This window comes from Phyllobates terribilis, unplaced genomic scaffold (assembly GCF_046119375.1).
Source record: "Phyllobates terribilis strain yellow unplaced genomic scaffold, ASM4611937v1 Scaffold_12__6_contigs__length_324123572, whole genome shotgun sequence".
NCBI classification, from domain to species: Eukaryota; Metazoa; Chordata; class Amphibia; order Anura; family Dendrobatidae; genus Phyllobates; species Phyllobates terribilis.
Window position 1 is genome coordinate 10,147,145 of NW_027362772.1, and position 20,326 is coordinate 10,167,470.

Here is a 20,326-nt window from a genome sequence, read left to right on the forward strand (position 1 = left end):
CTCGGGCGAGAACTCGGGTCCCCTCCCTGCATGTTTGGCGCTCTTTGGAGAGCCAATGAACATGCAGGGATTGCCTGCCACGCACTGTAATGCCGTAGTCATGTTGGTTTTGGGCATTACAGTGATTGGCTGGCTGCACAGCATCATCAGGTCTATATAAGACCTGACTCCGCTATGCTCGTCACAGTCTTCCCTGGAAACAGGCAGAGTAGGGAGAGATTGTAGTGCCGGCGTCCCTGCCCTCTGCTAGGCAGGGACGCTGTTCCCCTCACCGCTCTGCTCCGTGCCCGGCGTCCCTCTCCCGCTCTGCTGGCAGCGCGCGCTCCTTCCCGGCCACTGTGCTTAGGGCGCGCGCGCGCGCTCTCCCTCCCTCTTAAAGGGGCCGCGCGCGCCGTCCTAAGGAGTCCCCGGCCAATGGCCGGAGGACTTTACCATATATAAGGCACCTCCTCCAAAATGGAGGTGCCCGAGCAATGTTGTTTGCACCTGTGTCTCACCTGTGCTTCAGCCCTCAGGTCCCGTTGCCAGTTACCTGCCAGATTCCTGCCTGATTACTTGCTACCTGCCTGCTAGTCTGAGGTCCGACGGTCTGCCTTACTAATCCTGTCAGTCTGTCTAAGGACCAGCCTGCCCGCTCACCTGGGAGCGCACATCAGCTACCTGCCTGCTTGCCTGAGGTCCGACGGTCTGCCTTCCAACTCCTGTCAGTCTGTCTATGGACCAGCTTGCCCGCTCACCTGGGAGCGCACATCTGCTACCTGTCTGCTAGCCTACCTGGAGGCTCCGCCGTCACGTGCTGTGACCACCTGCCTGTCCAGTGACTCCTGCCCGCTCACCTGGGAGCGCTCATCTGCTACCTGTCTGCTTGCCTACCCGGAGGCTCTGCCGTCACGTGCTGTGACCACCCGCCTGTCCAGAGACTTCTGCCCGCTCACCTGGGAGCGCTCATCTGTCGCCTGTCCGCTGGTCTTCCTGGAGGCTCCGCCGTCACATGCTGTGACCACCCGTTCATCCAGAGACTCTCGCCTGCTCACCTGGGAGCTCACGTCTATCTTCAGCCGCCACAGGTCGTACCAACCCTATACCTAGAGACTGCCCCGGTCACTTGCCGTGACCTCCAGCCCGTTCACTCAGAGACTGTCCCGTTCACCTGATGAGACTTCCAGCCCGTCTTCCCTGGTCGCCACCCGCTCCCTTACAAGGACCGCCCCCTTGTATAGTAGCTCAGAGGTTCCGCCTCCCAGACCCGTTACAGTTTGCTCGGGCCATGGAACCAGGTGGCACCCAAGCTCCCTCGCTCTCGGACCTGTGTCATGAACTGTCCCGTCAAAGGTCCCAACAGGAGTCCATTCTGGGTCACCTGCGGAATGTCAATACTCGCCTGGACACTCTGACTGTTCCACCAGCAACCTCCGCCAGTGCCATGTCTCGCAATCCGGCAGCTCCACTGCCCACTAATACCATGGTATCTTACCCCGGACCCCGGCTTTCTGCACCTCCTCGCTTCGGAGGCGACTCCGCCCAGGCTCGGGGCTTCATAAATCAGTGCACCCTGCACTTTGAACTATTATCTCACCAGTTTAACTCCGACCGGGCCAAAATTGCATTCATCATGTCCCATCTCACCGGGGAGGCCCTGGCCTGGCTAAATCCTCTATGGGAGAGAGGAGACCCCCTGGTATCCAACTTGCTTGCTTTTCTCACGGCTTTCCGGAAAGTCTTCGACGAACCCGGACGGAAGACCTCATCCGCATCATCTCTGCTACGCCTCCGTCAGGAAAGTCTCACCGTGGGCCAATATGCCATACGGTTCCGTACCCTTGCCTCGGAGCTGGCCTGGGATAACGACGCTCTGGTTTCCGTCTTCTGGGAGGGTCTGTCCGGCCGTATTAAAGATGAGCTTGCCGGTCGGGACATTCCTACCACTCTCGATGATTTAATAACTCTTGCCACCCGGATTGACCTACGGTTCCAGGAGCGTGCCAGAGAGGTCACCCGTGAGAGGAGATTACCACGTCTAGCTCCTACTTTTCAGAAACCCGTCACTCCTTCTGTCTCTTACCAGGTACACTCTCCTGAGCCTATGCAGGTCGACCAGACCAAGATGGTCAAGACCCGTCAGGACTTACGCCGTGCCGAGGGGACCTGCTTCTACTGTGGCAGTAAGGAGCACCGGATCCGTGCCTGACCGGAGAGGTCGGGAAACGCCTGTGTCTAGGTTCGCTCAGAGAGGTCCACCTAGACAAGAATAAATCCTCTCCATCCCTGCTGTTGTCAGTTTCAATCGTCTACGGGGAGAACCGTTATTTCGAACTAGCCCAACTTGACTCTGGAGCAGCCGGGAATCTTATCTCACAGTCCCTGGTAGAGAAATACCGCTTCCCCACCAAACCTCTGGCTGTACCCTTGTCTGTTGCTGCCGTGGATGGGGGGCTCTTACCACGCCCCATCCAACTCATCACCGAATCCATTACTCTGCAGGTGGGAATGTTGCATTCTGAAAGTATCTCCTTCCATGTTCTGCCTGGACTCTCTCACGCCCTCCTGCTAGGTCTACCTTGGCTCCAGAGACATGCACCCGTTCTTGACTGGCAGACCGGAGAAGTCCTTCGCTGGGGACAGGGCTGCCATAAGACCTGTCTGGTTCCCGTCCATCCCGTCCGTCCTTCTCCTACCCCAGCTAATCTACCTGGACTTCCGATCCCTTATTGGTCTTATGCTGATGTCTTTAATAAAAAGGAAGCAGAGACACTACCCCCTCATAGACCATACGACTGCCCTATCGACTTGTTACCTGGTACTTCTCCTCCCCGTGGGCGTATTTATCCATTATCCGCTGCTGAGACCCGCTCGATGTCCGAATATATTGAGGAGAATCTGGCCAGGGGATTCATCCGGAAATCTACCTCCCCGGCGGGAGCAGGCTTCTTTTTCGTCAAAAAGAAGGACGGCTCTCTCCGTCCCTGTATAGACTATAGAGGCCTTAACCAGATCACGGTGAAGAATAAGTACCACCTTCCGCTCATTCCGGAGTTATTTGATCGTCTGAGTGGGGCTAGAATCTTCACCAAACTAGACCTCCGTGGGGCGTACAACCTGGTTCGTATCCGTCAGGGGGATGAATGGAAGACGGCATTCAACACCCGGGACGGCCACTATGAATATCTGGTTATGCCCTTTGGCCTCTGTAACGCTCCTGCCGTCTTTCAAGAGTTGGTCAATGACATCTTCCGGGACCTTCTCTACTCCTGCGTAGTGGTGTACCTGGACGACATCTTGGTCTTCTCTCCGGATCTCCAGACTCACCGGAGGGACGTTCGTCAGGTCCTGCTCAGGCTCAGGCAGAACCATCTCTACGCTAAATATGAGAAGTGCCTCTTTGAGCAGACCTCGCTTCCGTTTCTGGGCTACATTATCTCTCAGACCGGCCTACAAATGGATCCTGAGAAACTGTCTGCCATCGAGAAATGGCCCCGACCGGAGGGGTTGAAGGCCATTCAGCGATTCCTGGGCTTCGCCAACTACTACCGCCTCTTCATACCACACTTCTCTTCCCGGACTGCCCCAATTTCCGCGCTCACCCGTATGGGTACTAATCCCAAAGAGTGGCCACCCGAAGCAGAGGAGGCCTTTCTTTCCCTAAAACAGGCCTTCTCTTCCGCCCCGGTGCTGCATCGCCCGGACGGCAACAAGCAGTTCTTCCTGGAAGTTGACGCCTCCTCCTCTGGAGCCGGAGCGGTACTTACTCAAAAATCATCTTCCGGGAGAATGGTAACTTGTGGCTTCTTCTCCAAACTCTTCTCCTCTTCTGAGCGCAACTATTCCATAGGAGACCGAGAGTTATTGGCCATCAAGCTGGCGTTGGAGGAGTGGCGTTACCTACTCGAGGGGGCTCTTCATCCGGTAATAATTTACACTGACCACAAGAACTTGGCTTACCTCCAGCATGCCCAGAGACTTAACCCGCGCCAAGCCCGGTGGTCCTTGTTTTTTGCTCGCTTTGATTTTGTTCTTCATTTTCGCCCGGCTGACAAAAACGTCAAAGCAGACGCCTTGTCCCGATCCTTTCTGGTGTCCGATCTCGAGGAAGAACCTAAACATATCATCGATCCCGCCAGAGTAATGCAGGTGGCTCCCGTGAGTCTAAATCGTCTCCCTCCCGGTAAGACGTTTGTTTCAGTACCTGATCGGGAGAAGATCCTACACTGGGGCCATTCGTCTAAGCTAGCTGGCCACGCCGGTCAGAAAAAGACCCTCCAGCTTATTGCCCGGCACTATTGGTGGCCTACCCTGCACAAGGACGTAATAGACTTTGTTTCTGCCTGTGTGTCCTGCGCCCGCAACAAAGTCCCGAGACATCTGCCAGCCGGACGCCTCCTTCCGCTTCCTGTGCCTGCTGCCCCCTGGCAGCATATTGCTATGGACTTCATAACTGATCTCCCCGTCTCTGTCGGTTGTACGGTCATTTGGGTGGTCGCTGACCGCTTTTCCAAGATGGCTCACTTTATTCCCCTGCCAGGCCTCCCGTCTGCACCCGAGCTGGCTAAAGACTTTATCCGCCATATCTTCCGTCTTCATGGCCTGCCCCTCCACATCGTGTCGGATCGTGGGGTACAGTTCACCTCACGTTTCTGGAGAGCCACTTGTAAACTACTAGACGTCACCCTGGACTTCTCCTCCGCTTACCACCCACAGTCCAATGGTCAAGTGGAGCGGATCAATCAGAACCTGACCAGTTACCTCCGGCACTTTGTTAATGCCCACCATTCTGACTGGGTGGATCTCCTACCATGGGCCGAGTTCTCTTATAATAATCACGAGAGCGAATCCTCCTCCAAATCCCCGTTTTTTGTAGTTTTCGGTCAGCATCCTCGGATTCCTTTTCCTGTCTCCACCTCTGTGGACAACCCGGCTGCGGAATCTCTCGTTAGCAAATTTTCCTCCATATGGGAGAGTACCCGGTCCGCACTCCTTCTGTCATCCGAGCGTATGAAAAGACACGCTGACAAAAAACGCCTGGATCCTCCACAATTTCGTCCAGGAGATAAGGTCTGGCTCTCATCTAAATATGTTCGACTCAAGATACCTTCTTACAAGTTAGGGCCTCGGTTCATCGGTCCTCTGGAGGTCATCAGTCAGATCAACCCGGTGGCCTATAAATTGAAACTCCCGGCCAACTTACGGATCCCTAACTCCTTCCATGTATCTCTCCTCAAACCCGTGGTGCTTAACTCTTTTTCCAAGTCTACAGGTACGCCTCCTGCTCCGGTTTCCGCTGAGGACGAGTTTGAGGTAGAGAACATTCTTGCTACCAAAAGGGTAAGAGGGAAGACCTTTTTTCTGGTAGATTGGAAGGGGTTTGGTCCTGAGGAGAGAACGTGGGAGCCCCGGGAGAACATCCATGCCCCTCTCATCCTTGCTAAATTTCTGTCTGGCCTAAAAAAGGGGGGGCCTAAAGGGGGGGGTACTGTAGTGCCGGCGTCCCTGCCCTCTGCTAGGCAGGGACGCTGTTCCCCTCACCGCTCTGCTCCGTGCCCGGCGTCCCTCTCCCGCTCTGCTGGCAGCGCGCGCTCCTTCCCGGCCACTGTGCTTAGGGCGCGCGCGCGCGCGCTCTCCCTCCCTCTTAAAGGGGCCGCGCGCGCCGTCCTAAGGAGTCCCCGGCCAATGGCCGGAGGACTTTACCATATATAAGGCACCTCCTCCAAAATGGAGGTGCCCGAGCAATGTTGTTTGCACCTGTGTCTCACCTGTGCTTCAGCCCTCAGGTCCCGTTGCCAGTTACCTGCCAGATTCCTGCCTGATTACTTGCTACCTGCCTGCTAGTCTGAGGTCCGACGGTCTGCCTTACTAATCCTGTCAGTCTGTCTAAGGACCAGCCTGCCCGCTCACCTGGGAGCGCACATCAGCTACCTGCCTGCTTGCCTGAGGTCCGACGGTCTGCCTTCCAACTCCTGTCAGTCTGTCTATGGACCAGCTTGCCCGCTCACCTGGGAGCGCACATCTGCTACCTGTCTGCTAGCCTACCTGGAGGCTCCGCCGTCACGTGCTGTGACCACCTGCCTGTCCAGTGACTCCTGCCCGCTCACCTGGGAGCGCTCATCTGCTACCTGTCTGCTTGCCTACCCGGAGGCTCTGCCGTCACGTGCTGTGACCACCCGCCTGTCCAGAGACTTCTGCCCGCTCACCTGGGAGCGCTCATCTGTCGCCTGTCCGCTGGTCTTCCTGGAGGCTCCGCCGTCACATGCTGTGACCACCCGTTCATCCAGAGACTCTCGCCTGCTCACCTGGGAGCTCACGTCTATCTTCAGCCGCCACAGGTCGTACCAACCCTATACCTAGAGACTGCCCCGGTCACTTGCCGTGACCTCCAGCCCGTTCACTCAGAGACTGTCCCGTTCACTCAGAGACTGTCCCGTTCACCTGCTGAGACTTCCAGCCCGTCTTCCCTGGTCGCCACCCGCTCCCTTACAAGGACCGCCCCCTTGTATAGTAGCTCAGAGGTTCCGCCTCCCAGACCCGTTACAGAGGTGCTGCTGAGTCAGGGAGAGATTTGCTTCTTTATAGTTAGTATAGGTATTCCACAACATACAGTGGGTACGAAAAGTATTCAGACCCCTTTAAATTTTTCACTTTGTTTCATTGCAGCCATTTGGTAAATTCTAAAAAGTTAATTTTTTTTCTCGCAAAAGTACACTCTGCACCCCATCTTGACTGAAAAAAAATAGAAAAGTAGAAATTTTTGCAAATTTATTAAAAAAGAAAGACTGAAATGTCACATGGTCATAAGTATTCAGACCCTTTGCTCAGACACTCATATTTAAGTCACATGCTGTCCATTTCCTTGTGATTCTCCATGAGATGATTCGACTCCTTCATTGGAGTCCAGCTGTGTTTAATTGTGTTTAATTAATCTAAACTGATAGGACTTGATTTGGAAAGGCCTCTCAGCTCACAGCGCATGTCAGACCAAATGAGAATCATGAGCACAAAGGAACTGCCCAAGGAGCTCAGAGACAGAATTGTGGCAAGGCACACATCTGGCCAAGGTTACAAAAGAATTTCTGCATTACTCAAGGTTCCTAAGAGCACAGTGGCCTCCTTAATCCTTAAATGGAAGATGTTTGGGACCACCAGAAGTCTTCCTAGACCTGGCCGTCTAGCCAAACTGAGCAATCGTGGGAGAAGATCCTTAGTGAATGAGGTAAAGAAGAACCCCAAGATCACTGTGGCTGAGCTCCTGAGATGTTGTAGGGAGATGGGAGAAAGTTCCACAAAGTCACCTATCACTGCAGCCCTCCACCAGTCGGGCCTTTATAGCAGAGTGGCTCGACGGAAGCCTCTCCTCAGTGCAAGACATATGAAAGCCCGCATGGAGTTTGCGCAGAAACACATGAAGGACTCCCAGACTATGAGAAATAAGATTCTCTGGTCTGATGAGATGAAGATAGAGCTTTTTGGTGATAATTCTAAGCGATATGTGTGGAGAAAACCAGGTACTACTCATCACCTGCCCAATACAATCCCAACAGTGAAACGTGGTGGTGGCAGCATCATGCTAGGGGGGTGTTTTTCAGCTGCAGGGACAGGACGACTGGTTGCAAATGAAGGAAACATGAATGCGGCCAAGTACAGAGATATCCTGGATGAAAACCTCTTCCAGAGTGCTCTGGACCTCAGACTTGGCTAAAGGTTCACCTTCCAACAAGACAATGACCCTAAGCACACAGCTAAAATAACAAAGGAGTGGCTTCAGAACAACTCTGTGACCATTCTTGACTGGTCCAGCCAGAGCCTTGACCTAAACCCAATTGAGCATTCCTGGAGAGACCTGAAAATGGTTGTCCACCAACGTTCACCATCCAACCTGATGGAACTGGAGAGGATCGGCAAGGAAAAATGGCAAAGGATCCCAAAATCCAGGTGTGAAAAACTTGTTGCATCATTCCCAAGAAGATTCATGGCTATACTAGCTCAAAAGGGGGCTTCTACTCAATACTGAGCAAAGGGTCTGAATACTTATGACCATGTGATATTTCAGCTTTTCTTTTTTAATAAATTTGCAAAAATTTCTACATTTCTGTTTTTTTCAGTCAAGATGGGGTGCAGAGCGTACTTTAATGAGAGAAAGAATTAACTTTTTAGAATTTACCCAATGGCTGCAATGAAAAAAAGAGTGAAAAATTTAAAGGGGTCTGAATACGTTCCATACCCACTGTGTGTGTGTATATATATATATATATATATATATATATATATATATATATATATATACACACACAGTTAGGTCCATATATATTTGGACAGAGACAACATTTTTCTAATTTTGGTTCTAGACATTACCACAATGAATTTTAAACAAAACAATTCAGATGCAGTTGGAAGTTCAGACTTTCAGCTTTCATTTGAGGGTATCCACATTAAAATTGGATGAAGGGTTTAGGAGTTTCAGCTCCTTAACATGTGCCACCCTGTTTTTAAAGGGAGCAAAAGTAATTGGACAATTGACACCAAGGCTATTACATGGACAGGTGTGGGCAATCCCTTCGTTATGTCATTCTCAATTAAGCAGATAAAAGGCCTGGAGTTGATTTGAGGTGTGGTGCTTGCATTTGGAAGGTTTTGCTGTGAAGTAAAAATGCGGTCAAAGGAGCTCTCCATGCAGATGAAACAAGCCATCCTTAAGCTGCAAAGACAGAAAAAAAACATCCGAGAAATTGCTACAATATTAGGAGTGGCAAAATCTACAGTTTGGTACATCCTGAGAAAGAAAGAAAGCACTGGTGAACTCATCAATGCAAAAAGACCTGGGTGCCCATGGAAGACAACAGTGGTGGATGATCGCAGAATAATCTCCATGGTGAAGAGAAACCCCTTCACAACAACCAACCAAGTGAACAACACTCTCCAGGAGGTAGGCGTATCAATATCCAAATCTACCATAAAGAGAAGACTGCATGAAAGTAAATACAGAGGGTTCACTGCACGGTGCAAGCCACTCATAAGCATCAAGAATAAAAAGGCTAAAAAACATCTAAAAAAGCCAGCACAGTTCTGGAAGAAGATTCTTTGGACAGATGAAACCAAGATCAACCTCTACCAGAATGATGGAAAGAGAAAAGTATGGCGAAAGCGTGGTACAGCTCATGATCCAAAGCATACCACATCATCTGTAAAACACGGCGGAGGCAGTGTGATGGCGCGGGCATGCACGGCTGCCAGTGGCACTGGGTCACTAGTGTTTATTGATGATGTGACACAGGACAGAAGCAGCCGAATGAATTCTGATGTATTCAGAGCTATACTGTGTGCTCAGATCCAGCCAAATGCAGCCAAACTGATTGGTCGTCGTTTTATACTACAGATGGACAATGACCCAAAACATAAAGCCAAAGCAACCCAGGAGTTTATTAAAGCAAAGAAGTGGAATATTCTTGAATAGCCAAGTCAGTCACCTGATCTCAACCCAATTGAGCATGCATTTCACTTGTTAAAGACTAAACTTCAGACAGAAAGGCCCACAAACAAACAGCAACTGAAAACCACCGCAGTGAAGGCCTGGCAGAGCACCAAAAAGGAGGAAACACAGCGTCTGGTGATGTCCATGAGTTCAAGACTTCAGGCAGTCATTGCCAACAAAGGGTTTTCAACCAAGTACTAGAAATGAACATTTTATTTACAATTATTTAATCTGTCCAATTACTTTTGGTCCCTTTAAAAACAGGGTGGCACATGTTAAGGAGCTGAAACTCCTAAACCCTTCATCCAATTTTAATGTGGATACCCTCAAATGAAAGCTGAAAGTCTGAACTTCAACTGCATCTGAATTGTTTTGTTTAAAATTCATTGTAGTAATGTCTAGAACCAAAATTAGAAAAATGTTGTCTCTGTCCAAATATATATGGACCTAACTGTATATCTCCATCTGAACTAACAGTCCTTCTGAGGACTAATCCAGCTGCATATATTTAGTGCTAGGCAGGCAGGCAGTGTATGTAGCTGACTGCAGTGTATGAGACAGCACAAGAGGGTCCATTGAACGTCCTGTCTGCTGCAATAATTACAGATATTTGTAGACATAGCCCTAGATACCAGGGGCCAGGGCAAATTGTTTTTTTTTTTTTTTTTTTTTTTTATCTTAATCTTGGTTATTTGCTTAAAAAGCAATCCAGAGTACAAGATCTTTCTGCTATTTGCTTGTTAGCACTGCAGAATAAAGCCAGATCTGTTCCATATTTGAGAGATAAAAATCCAGAAATTTGAACTGAAAGTGGAAAATATTGGCCTCATTTTCCATTCTGTTGCTGTGTGTCGGTCAAGCTATTCACACTAGGTGTCTGTGAAAAATAGCATTAGTAAATTACAGGCCTGCTATTTAAAACCATGGTTCTCTGTCAGACATAACACATATAAGAGTGTTCCAAAATCAGCCACTTTTTCCATTTCCATTCTGTTGCAGTGTGTCGGTTAAGCTATTCACACTAGGTCTCTGTGTATAATAATATTAGAAAATTACAGGCCTGCTATTTAAGATTGCGGTTCTCTGTCAGACGTATCACATATAACTGCGTTCCAAAATCAGCCATTTCTCGTGAACGTGGAAAATATTGTCCTCCATTTAAAATGGGCAAGGTGCGTGGCAAGGGACGGGGAAGAGGATGTGATGGTGCATTCGAGGACGAGGAGGTGGCTGTGGGCAAGCTGAAATTGTGCCACAGCAAACACCCACCCCTTGTCGCTCGACTTTCCTGTCCCAATTACTAGGAGACCGCAGAACACCACTATTGAACCCAGAGCAGCGTCAAAATGTTGTTGGTTGGATAGCAGATAATGCGTCCAGTCACTTTGCCACCACAACCAACACCCTGTCTTCCACACGGTCAAGTCTCAGTAGCCGTGAGTCAGGACCGCATATTCCTCACCCTGAGCCCCCTTCCTCCCACCATGACGAGTGCCTGGAGACAACTGATCCCACATTTGGACAGGCAGAAGAGCTGTTCACTTTTCCATTTGTAGATTCAGGCCTCTCGCCCAGCCAGCTTCAAGCGAGTCAAGAGGAGAACGCGTGTAGCAATGCCCAAATATTGGAGCAGCCACGGTCACACGAAGGCGATGGTGGGAAAGTGCAATTACTGTTGCAAGAGGTGGATAATGATGAGGAGACACAATTGCCACAAAGTCAGGAGGAGGACCAGGGTGCGGAAGTTGAAGACGAGGTGGTGGATATTATAGTAACTGACCCAACCTGGCAGGTGGACATACAGAGAGAGGACAGCAGCACACAAGGAGAGGGAGGCATAGCACCACAACAGGCAGGAAGAAGCAGTGTGGTGGCCACAGACACAAGATGGGAAAGCGTTCCTCGTAACACCAACACGACGGAAGTTGCCAGTACAACTGTTAGGTCTTTTCGAGTCTGGTTATTTTTTGAAGACTCTGCAGGTAACCCCAAAAAGGCCATTTGCACCATCTGCCAGGCCAGAATCAGCAGGGATAACAAAACTAGCAGCCTGACCACTACAAGCGTGATCAGGCACATGGCAGCAAAGCACCCGACTAAGTGGGCCGAACCCCAGGGTACAGCAACAGTGTCTGTGGGTGACACCACTGCTTCTTCCATTGTTCTGCGTGCACGTCAATCCCCTGTCCTCGGCGCATGCCAAGATGCCTCCCGCCCTGCACTTACTTATTAATGCAGACTCAAGTAGCTCCATCAGCAAGCTCGTCAACATCCTTGTCCCAGCGCAGCGTTCAGTTGTCCCTACCCCAGTCCTTGGAACGTAAGCGCAAATACGCAGCCAATGCCCAACAGGCCACATTACTAAATTCACTTCACACATTTCGTAAATACTTGCACTCAAAATATTGCCTTTTAGGCTCGTGGAGACGGAAGCTTTCCGCAACCTGATTGCGGTGGCCGTCCCTCGCTACTCGGCCCCCAGGCGCCACTATTTCTCCCGGTGAGCCGTCCCCGCATTACACGAGCACGTGTCCCATAACATTAGCCGTGCCCTCAACAATGCAGTTATTGGGAAAGTCCACCTAACCACTAACACGTGGACAAGTGCTTGTGGGCAGGGATGGTACATCTCACTGATGGCACACTGGGTTAATATAGTGGAAGCCAGGACCCAGTTGGACCTTGGGACGGAACACGTCCTCTCGACGCTGAGGATTGCGGGCCCTGGGTCAATAAGGGTTGCCCCCACATTCTACAGCTCCTGCTCCTCTTCCTCTTGAGCTTCCATTTCCAAAATGACCACATCAGTCGCAAGCTGGAATCACAGCAGCACTGCCTCAGCCAAGCAGAAACAGGCAGTTCTGAAGCTAATATGCTTAGATGACAAACCGCACAACAATGAAGAGTTGTGAACAGCTCTGAAAGAGCAGGCAGATCTGTGGCTAACACCGCTAACCCTACAGCCAGGCATGGTCGTGTGTGACAATGGCCAGAACCTGGTGGCGCCTCTGAGGCGAGGCGAGCTCACACACTTACCATGCCTGGCCCATGTGCTTAAGCTCTTAGTTCAGTGGTTTCTCAAAACCTAACCGGAGCTGTCGGATCTGCATGTGAAAGTACGCCGCCTGTGTGCCCATTTTAGAAAGTCAGCTACAGCTTCCGCTGCCCTTGCCGTGATTCAGCAGCGTTTGAAGCTTCCAGCTCACCGACTGATCTGCGATGTCCCCACGCGGTTGGAACTCTACACTGCAGATGTTGGGAAGGATTTGTGAGCAGAAGGGTGCAGTTATTGACTACCAACATCAACAAGGCTGTCGGTATTCAGTTCAGACTCCAGACATAAGACCTCAGGAGTGGACATGGATGTCTGATATATGTACCATCCTCCAAAACTTAGAGACTCCACCAAGATGGTGAGCGGCGATGACACCATGATTAGTGTCACGATCCCGCATCTCTGTGTTCTGAAACGCTCTCTGCTCACAATTAAAGAGGATGCATTGCAGGCGGAGCACGTTGAGATGGAGCAAGGAACCATACAGGGTGATTCCACATAGTCCAGCCTCATCTTATCCCAACGTGGATTGGGTGACAATGAGGAAGAGGAGGAGAAAGAACAGGAGCTAGTTTCCTGCGCTATAGACGGTACTATCGACACAACTGTCATACCGTCTGTTCAGCGTGGATGGCCTGAGGACAGGGAGGAGGAGGGGGAGAGCATGGTCAGTTGTCCTCTTGGTAAGGACATGGAAGTCTTGCCTCTTTGCAGTCTGGCACACATGGCTGAGTTTATGTTACGCTGCCATTCCTGTGACCCTCGCGTTGCCCAAATTTTGTGTGACAGTCATTATTGGATGGTGACACTTCTAGACCCCCACTAGAAGGAGAACTTTCTGTCTCTAATTCCTGCGCAGGACAGTCGTAATAAAAAGGGGCAGTACGAGAAGGTCCTTGTTGTGGAACTATTTAAAAAATTCCCATCTGAAAAGGATGGTGGCAGAGGTCATAGTTCATTGGACAACCAAGGAGTACAGGCGAGAGAGACACAAATGCAATCCAGCAGAGGCAGGGGAACACTGTCAAAGTTCTGGGACAGTTTTCTCAGACCCTCACATCGCACAGGCCCTGAGGCGTGGGGTACTCACCCAAGGAGGGAAAAGTCAAGGTCTTCTGTGACTCCTCTGTACCTTATAATTATTCGGTATCCAAGCTGGACACGTGGCATGAACTGGCTCTCTATGCCTTGGAGATCCTGGCCTGCCCTGCCGCTAGCATTTTATCAGAGCGGGTTTTTAGTGCCGCTGGTGGAGTTAACCGATAGGCGTACCTGCCTGTCAACTGAAAATGCTGACAGGCTGACTCTTATAATAATGAGTAAAGGCTGGATTGGGCCAGACTTCTAAACACCATTGAATGATAGCAGCGTAACAAACTCAAATCCAGTGTCTTTTTTTGGGAGGTCTAACTCTATTCCCATGCACCTCTGTCTTCACACCCAGACATGGGTATACGCTTCCTGATTTTGTCTATTTGCTCTTATCCTCCTCCTTCTCCGCATGCTCATCCTCCTGCATTATATCACCACCATATGTCTCTTGCAAGGGACATTGGAGTTCATCCAAATTTTTGTCAGCCCTTGCTTCACTGCATAGGGAAGTATGGGAGACCCTCTCCTTTTAATGGGAACATGTCGTACTCGACACTGTAGCCCAGCTCCATGTGTCTTTAAATTGTTAGTAGGGTTTTTTCTAAATTTTGGCAGCCGTTCCTCACTGCATGCCCTATAACTGGATAGCAGACCCTCTCCTTTCTAATGGGAACATGTCGTACTTGTTACTGTGGCCCAGGTCTATATGTCTTTAAATTGTTAGTGGGGTTTTTCCTAAATTTTGGCAGCCGTTGGGTCTCACTGCATACCCTATAACTGTCGATACTTTGGCCTAGCTCTATGTGTCTTTAAATTGTTATTAGGGTTTTTCCCCAATTTTGGCAGCCCTTGCAGTCACAGCATGGGCATTACCACTATAGGAGACCCGCTTCTTTATAATGGGAACATTTTTTTTTACTGAGACCCTCTTCTATGTCTCTTCAAAGGGGTATTGAGTTCCGTCCACATTTTTGGCAGCCCTTAGAGTCACTGCATACGCAATAACAGTATAGGAGACAGACTCGTTAATAATGGTAACAAAGCATAGCCGGATGATGGCTCTCTAACAATAGCGAGGGACGACTGCTGGCCCTTTAAGAATAGTAAGGGCCGCCTGATGGCCCTATAAAAATAGGCTTTGTGACTTTCAGAGTCCCTCCATCATAAATGAAACAGGATGTGTCTGATGATGTGTCACACACCACATGGCAAGATAAGGTTGTAAAATGTTAAAGTGGCATTTCCCATTGAATGCATTTGTCTTGGCTGAAAGCAATGCAAAAACGCATCAAAAACGCGTGTGAACATAGCCCAAGTTGTGGAGGAGCGTTTTTGTATATTTATTTTGCCTTATATACAAGTCATTACCCTGGAAAGGATGTTCCTTAACATATTTTCAGGGAAAATCCATTTTGGTTTCGTTTTTGTATGTTTTATTGTGAGTTCGTAAAAGTGGCGTAATACTCTGACAACATTGTTGACAGCAGTGTCCTGGGAGTCAGAAATGTTTCCAGGGGTCTTCCCCATGCTGTTCCCATGACATTCGAGCACTGTTCCCATTGATTTGGGCAATTTTTAGGCCCTCTGCAGACCGCTGGGGGGCAACAGAAAAATGCTCGAGTTTCCCATAGACTTACATTGGGCTCGTTGCTCGGGTTGAGCGCCCGAGTATTCCAATTTGCTCAACTCAAACAAGGAGTACGTTTTAGTGCTCACTCATAACTAGTTTCTAACGGTAATGTTTGAGACTGTGGTCCCAGCTCTCTTCAGGTCATTGACCAGGTCCTCCCTTGTAGTTCTGGGCTGATTCCTGACCTTTCTCTGAATCATCCTTACCACACAATGCAAGTAGCTGCATGCAGCCCCAGACCGAGGAAGATTAACAGTCATCTTGTGTTTCTTCCATTTTCTAATAATTGTTAGTGATGTGTGAATGTGCTCGGATAAGGGGTTATCCGAGCATGCTTGGGTGCTAACAGAGTATCTTCTGTGCGCTGAAAAAATATGTTTGCGTCGCTGTGGCTGCATGTCTCACGGCTGTTAGACATTTGCAACACTTGCAGGGATAGCCTAACAAACAGGCAATCCCTGCATGTGTTACGTATGTCTAACAGCTGTGAGACATGCAACCATGGCGGTGCAAACACATTTTTTGAGCACAGCAATATTATATATTATATATATACAGTACAGACCAAAAGTTTGGACACACCTTCTCATTTAAAGATTTTCATGACTATGAAAATTGTACATACACACTGAAGGCATCAAAACTATGAATTAACACATGTGGAATTATATACTTAACAAAAAAGTGTGAAACAACTGAAAATATGTCTTATATTCTAGGTCCTTCAAAGTAGCCACCTTTTGCTTTGATGACTGCTTTGCACACTCTTGGCATTCTCTTGATGAGCTTCAAGAGGTAGTCACCGGAAATGATCTTTCAACAATCTTGAAGGAGTTCCCAGAGATGCTTAGCGCTTGTTGGCCCTTTTGCCTTCACTCTGCGGTCAAGCTCACCCCAAACCATCTCGATTAGGTTCAGGTCTGGTGACTGTGGAGGCCAGGTCATCTGGCATAGCAACCCATCACTTTCCTTCTTGGTCAAATAGCCCTTACACAGCCTGGAGGTGTGTTTGGGGTCATTGTCCTGTTGAAAAATAAATGATGGTCCAACTAAACGCAAACTGGATGGAATAGCATGCCGCTGCAAGATGCTGTGGTAGCCATGCTGGTTCAGTATGCCTTCAATTTTGAATAAAACCCCACCAGTGTCACCAGCAAAGCACCCCCACACCATCACACCTCCTCCTCCATGCTTCACGGTGGGAACCAGGCATGTAGAGTCCATCCGTTCACCTTTTCTGCGTTGCACAAAGACACGGTGGTTGGAACCAAAGATCTCAAATTTGGACTCATCAGACCAAAGCACAGATTTCCACTGGTCTAATGTCCATTCCTTGTGTTCTTTATCCCAAACAAGTCTCTTCTGCTTGTTGCCTGTCCTTAGCAGTGGTTTCCTAGCAGCTATTTTACCATGAAGGCCTGCTGCACAAAGTCTCCTCTTAACAGTTGTTGTAGAGATGTGTCTGCTGCTAGAACTCTGTGTGGCATTCACCTGGTCTCTAATCTGAGCTGCTGTTAACCTAAGATTTCTGAGGCTGGTGACTGGGATAAACTTATCCTCAGAAGCAGAGGTGACTCTTGGTCTTCCTTTCCTGGGGCAGTCCTCATGTGAGCAAGTTTCTTTGTAGCGCTTGATGGTTTTTGCAACTGCACTTGGGGACACTTTAAAAGTTTTCCCAATTTTTCAGACTGACTGACCTTCATTTCTTGAAGTAATGATGGACACTCGTTTTTCTTTACTTAGCTGCTTTTTTTCTTGCCATAATACAAATTCTAGCAGTCTATTCAGTAGGACTATCAGCTGTGTATCCACCAGACTTCTGCACAACACAACTGATTGTCCCAACCCCATTTATAAGGCAAGATATCCCACTTATTAAACCTGACAGGGCACACCTGTGAAGTGAAAACCATTTCCGGTGACTAACTCTTGAAGCTCATCAAGAGAATGCCAAGAGTGTGCAAAGCAGTCATCAAAGCAAAAGGTGGCTACTTTGAAGAACCTAGAATATAAGACATATTTTCAGTTGTTTCACACTTTTTTGTTAAGTATATAATTCCACATGTGTTAATTCATAGTTTTGATGCCTTCTGTGAGAATGTACAATTTTCATAGTCATGAAAATACAGAAAAATCTTTAAATGAGAAGGTGTGTCCAAACTTTTGGTCTGTACTGTATATATATATATATTACTGTACAAAGACTCGATATCTAGAAAGGCCTGCTCCCCTGCACATGCATATATACATGCTCGAGAGTATACATGTAGGGGAGCAGGCAAAGGCATAGCTCCCAAACATACCGTTTTCCGCGAGACTGTCCCGCTTTGAGGGCTCAGTCATGCGTCTCGTCACAGCTCAGCTGTTTTCCCGGCTTCTATGCATTCTGGCTGTAAAGGGTGGTGGGGGAGGGGGAGTTATGGTAGTGGAGCAGCGGGCACAGGTAATAGCCGGCAGCTTCAGTTACCATGTGTGCCCGCTGCTAAAGACAATGAATATTCACTCTTCTCCACGCCCATGGGAGTGGAGAGAAGTGAATAGTAATTCTCCTTAATAGCGCACACTCTCAGTCGCATCCTCCGGCTTCTTGCTGCGGCTAGGCAATCCTGTGTGCCCGCTATTAGAGAGAATGAATGTTCACTCTTCTCCACTCCCATGGGTGTGGAGAAGAGTGAATATTCATTCTCTTTAGTGGCAGGTACACATGATCGCTGAGCGGCAGCAGGAGCTGCTGCCGTGCTGACAGTGCGCGCTATTAAGGAGAATGACTATTCATTCCTCTCCACACCTGTAGTCCTGGTGTGGAGAGTGAATATCCCCACAGGTCACCTCGGCATCTGAGGGTGCATGGCAGTGATGTCATGCCCTGCTCAGCTGCTGAGGTGAGCAGCTGCTGGCAGAATTGGATGCAGCGCTGGAGCAGAGGAAAGGAAGGTAATAAGTGTTTATTTTTTTCATGTGTGCAGTGATGGGGGGCCATGCATACCACGATTGGGGACGAGGGGGCCATGCATACGACAATCGGGGTCCATGCATACCACAATCGGGGACGAGGGGGCCATGCATACCAGGATTGGGGATGAGGGGGCCATGCATACCACGATTTGGGACGAGGGGGCCATGCATACCAGGATTGGGGATGAGGGGGCCATGCATACCAGGATTGGGGATGAGGGGGCCATGCATACCACGATTGGGACATGTGAACATGGCCTTCAACAAAAAAAGCAAAATGTCATATAGTGAAGCTACATAAAGATGAGAAAGTTCTGGCGCCTCCGACTGTGAATAAAGGAACAAAAAATAATCCTCAGGTCCCAAGTAGAGATGATATCGCGCTGTCATGAGTGATCAAAAGCCGCCGGGGACATCGGAACATTAGAGATTCACGACCTCCTGTCCAGCCGCCACCAACCTGGATGCAGGACCAGAGACTCGGGAATCTATCAGCTCATCTCTAGTCCCAATTGTCGCAGATAGAGTACAGTCCTGGATTTGGGTCTGCACCCAGCAGTCTCGGGCATCTGCTGAATACCTCTCATTACCAGGGCTCCTCTGACAACTCCTCCTGTCAGGAGAGAAATGGTAAATGGGCATGGATTGGGATGTGGCCAGCTGTGTGGGGCATCATACATACTGCATAAGGGGCATAATGGGGGCATTACACTGTGTGGGGGGCATCATACATACCGCATAAGGGGCATAATGGGGGCATTACACTGTGTGGGGAGCATCATACATCCTGCATAAGGGGCATAATGGGGGCATTACACTGTGTGTGGGGCATCATACATACTGCATAAGGGGCATAATGGGGGCATTACACTGTGTGTGGGGCATCATACATACTGCATAAGGGGCATAATGGGGGCATTACACTGTGTGTGGGGCATCATACATACTGCATAAGGGGCATAATGGGGGCATTACACTGTGCGGGGGGCATCATACATACTGCATAAGGGGCATAATGGGGGCATTACACTGTGGGGGGCATCATACATCCTGCATAAGGGGCATAATGGGGGCATTACACTGTGTGGGGGCATCATACATCCTGCATAAGGGGCATAATGGGGGCATTACACAGTAGGGGGCATCATACATCCTGCATAAGGGGCATAATGGGGGACATTACACTGTGGGGGTCCTGTACTCTGAGAACAATACGTTTCCTCCCTTCCTGTCTCCATAGTTGGGTCGTATGTATCTATTACAGGAAACAGAACAGAAACCTTGTGATTCTTATAAAGGGGCAACACAAGACCCCCAGGGAGCCTCCGTGCTGAAGGGGTTAATGCCCCCTGCGCCCAGTAATGGGGTCTCCACATACCTCCACCTGCAGAGCCGCCACCACATATATGGCTGTTGTGTGCGCACAGGAGCTGTGATGAGGTCACAGGAGGGGAGGAGTCAGGGGTCACATGATCAGGGGCCTCAGTGGATGCAGGACTCTGCTGTGCTGGTTGTCATGGTGCTGGATGAGCTGAAGTTTATGTGTGGGGTCAGGAGGGGTTTACAATGCGGATGTAGCAGAGCCGCGCGTGTACGAGGTGTACGGAGCGGAGCCGCGCGTGTACGAGGCGTACGGAGCGGAGCCGCGTGTGTACGAGGGGTACGGAGCGGAGCCGTGTGTGTACGAGGTGTACGGAGCAGAGCCGCGCGTGTACGAGGCGTACGGAGCGGAGCCGCGCGTGTACGAGGCGTACGGAGCGGAGCCGCGCGTGTACGAGGCGTACGGAGCGGAGCCTCGCGTGTACGAGGCGTACGGAGCGGAGCCGCGCGTGTACGAGGCGTACGGAGCGGAGCCCCGCGTGTACGAGGCGTACGGAGCGGAGCCCCGCGTGTACGAGGCGTACGGAGCGGAGCCGAGCGTGTACGAGGCGTACGGAGCGGAGCCGAGCGTGTACGAGGTGTACGGAGCGGAGCAGCGCGTGTACGAGGTGTACGGAGCGGAGCCGCGCGTGTACGAGGTGTAGGGAGCCGAGCCGCGCGTGTACGAGGTGTAGGGAGCCGAGCCGCGCGTGTACGAGGTGTAGGGAGCCGAGCCGCGCGTGTACGAGGTGTAGGGAGCAGAGCCGCGCGTGTACGA

General features: G+C 50.0%; 1 protein-coding gene across 4 annotated transcripts in view; it reads right to left on the reverse strand.

Moving 5' to 3' along the window:
• Positions 1–19,653, reverse strand: part of LOC141171873 (uncharacterized) — a 92,221-nt gene extending 72,568 nt beyond the window's left edge. For 3 of the 4 annotated variants that reach the window (XM_073655508.1, XM_073655505.1, XM_073655504.1), the window contains exon 1: positions 19,568–19,649. The gene's annotated coding sequence lies outside the window, so the exon portion shown is untranslated. Of the gene's footprint in view, positions 1–19,567 lie in introns of all 4 variants that reach the window. The other variant, XM_073655507.1, reaches the window with a different exon arrangement.
• Between the last annotated feature and the right edge of the window lie 673 nt (positions 19,654–20,326).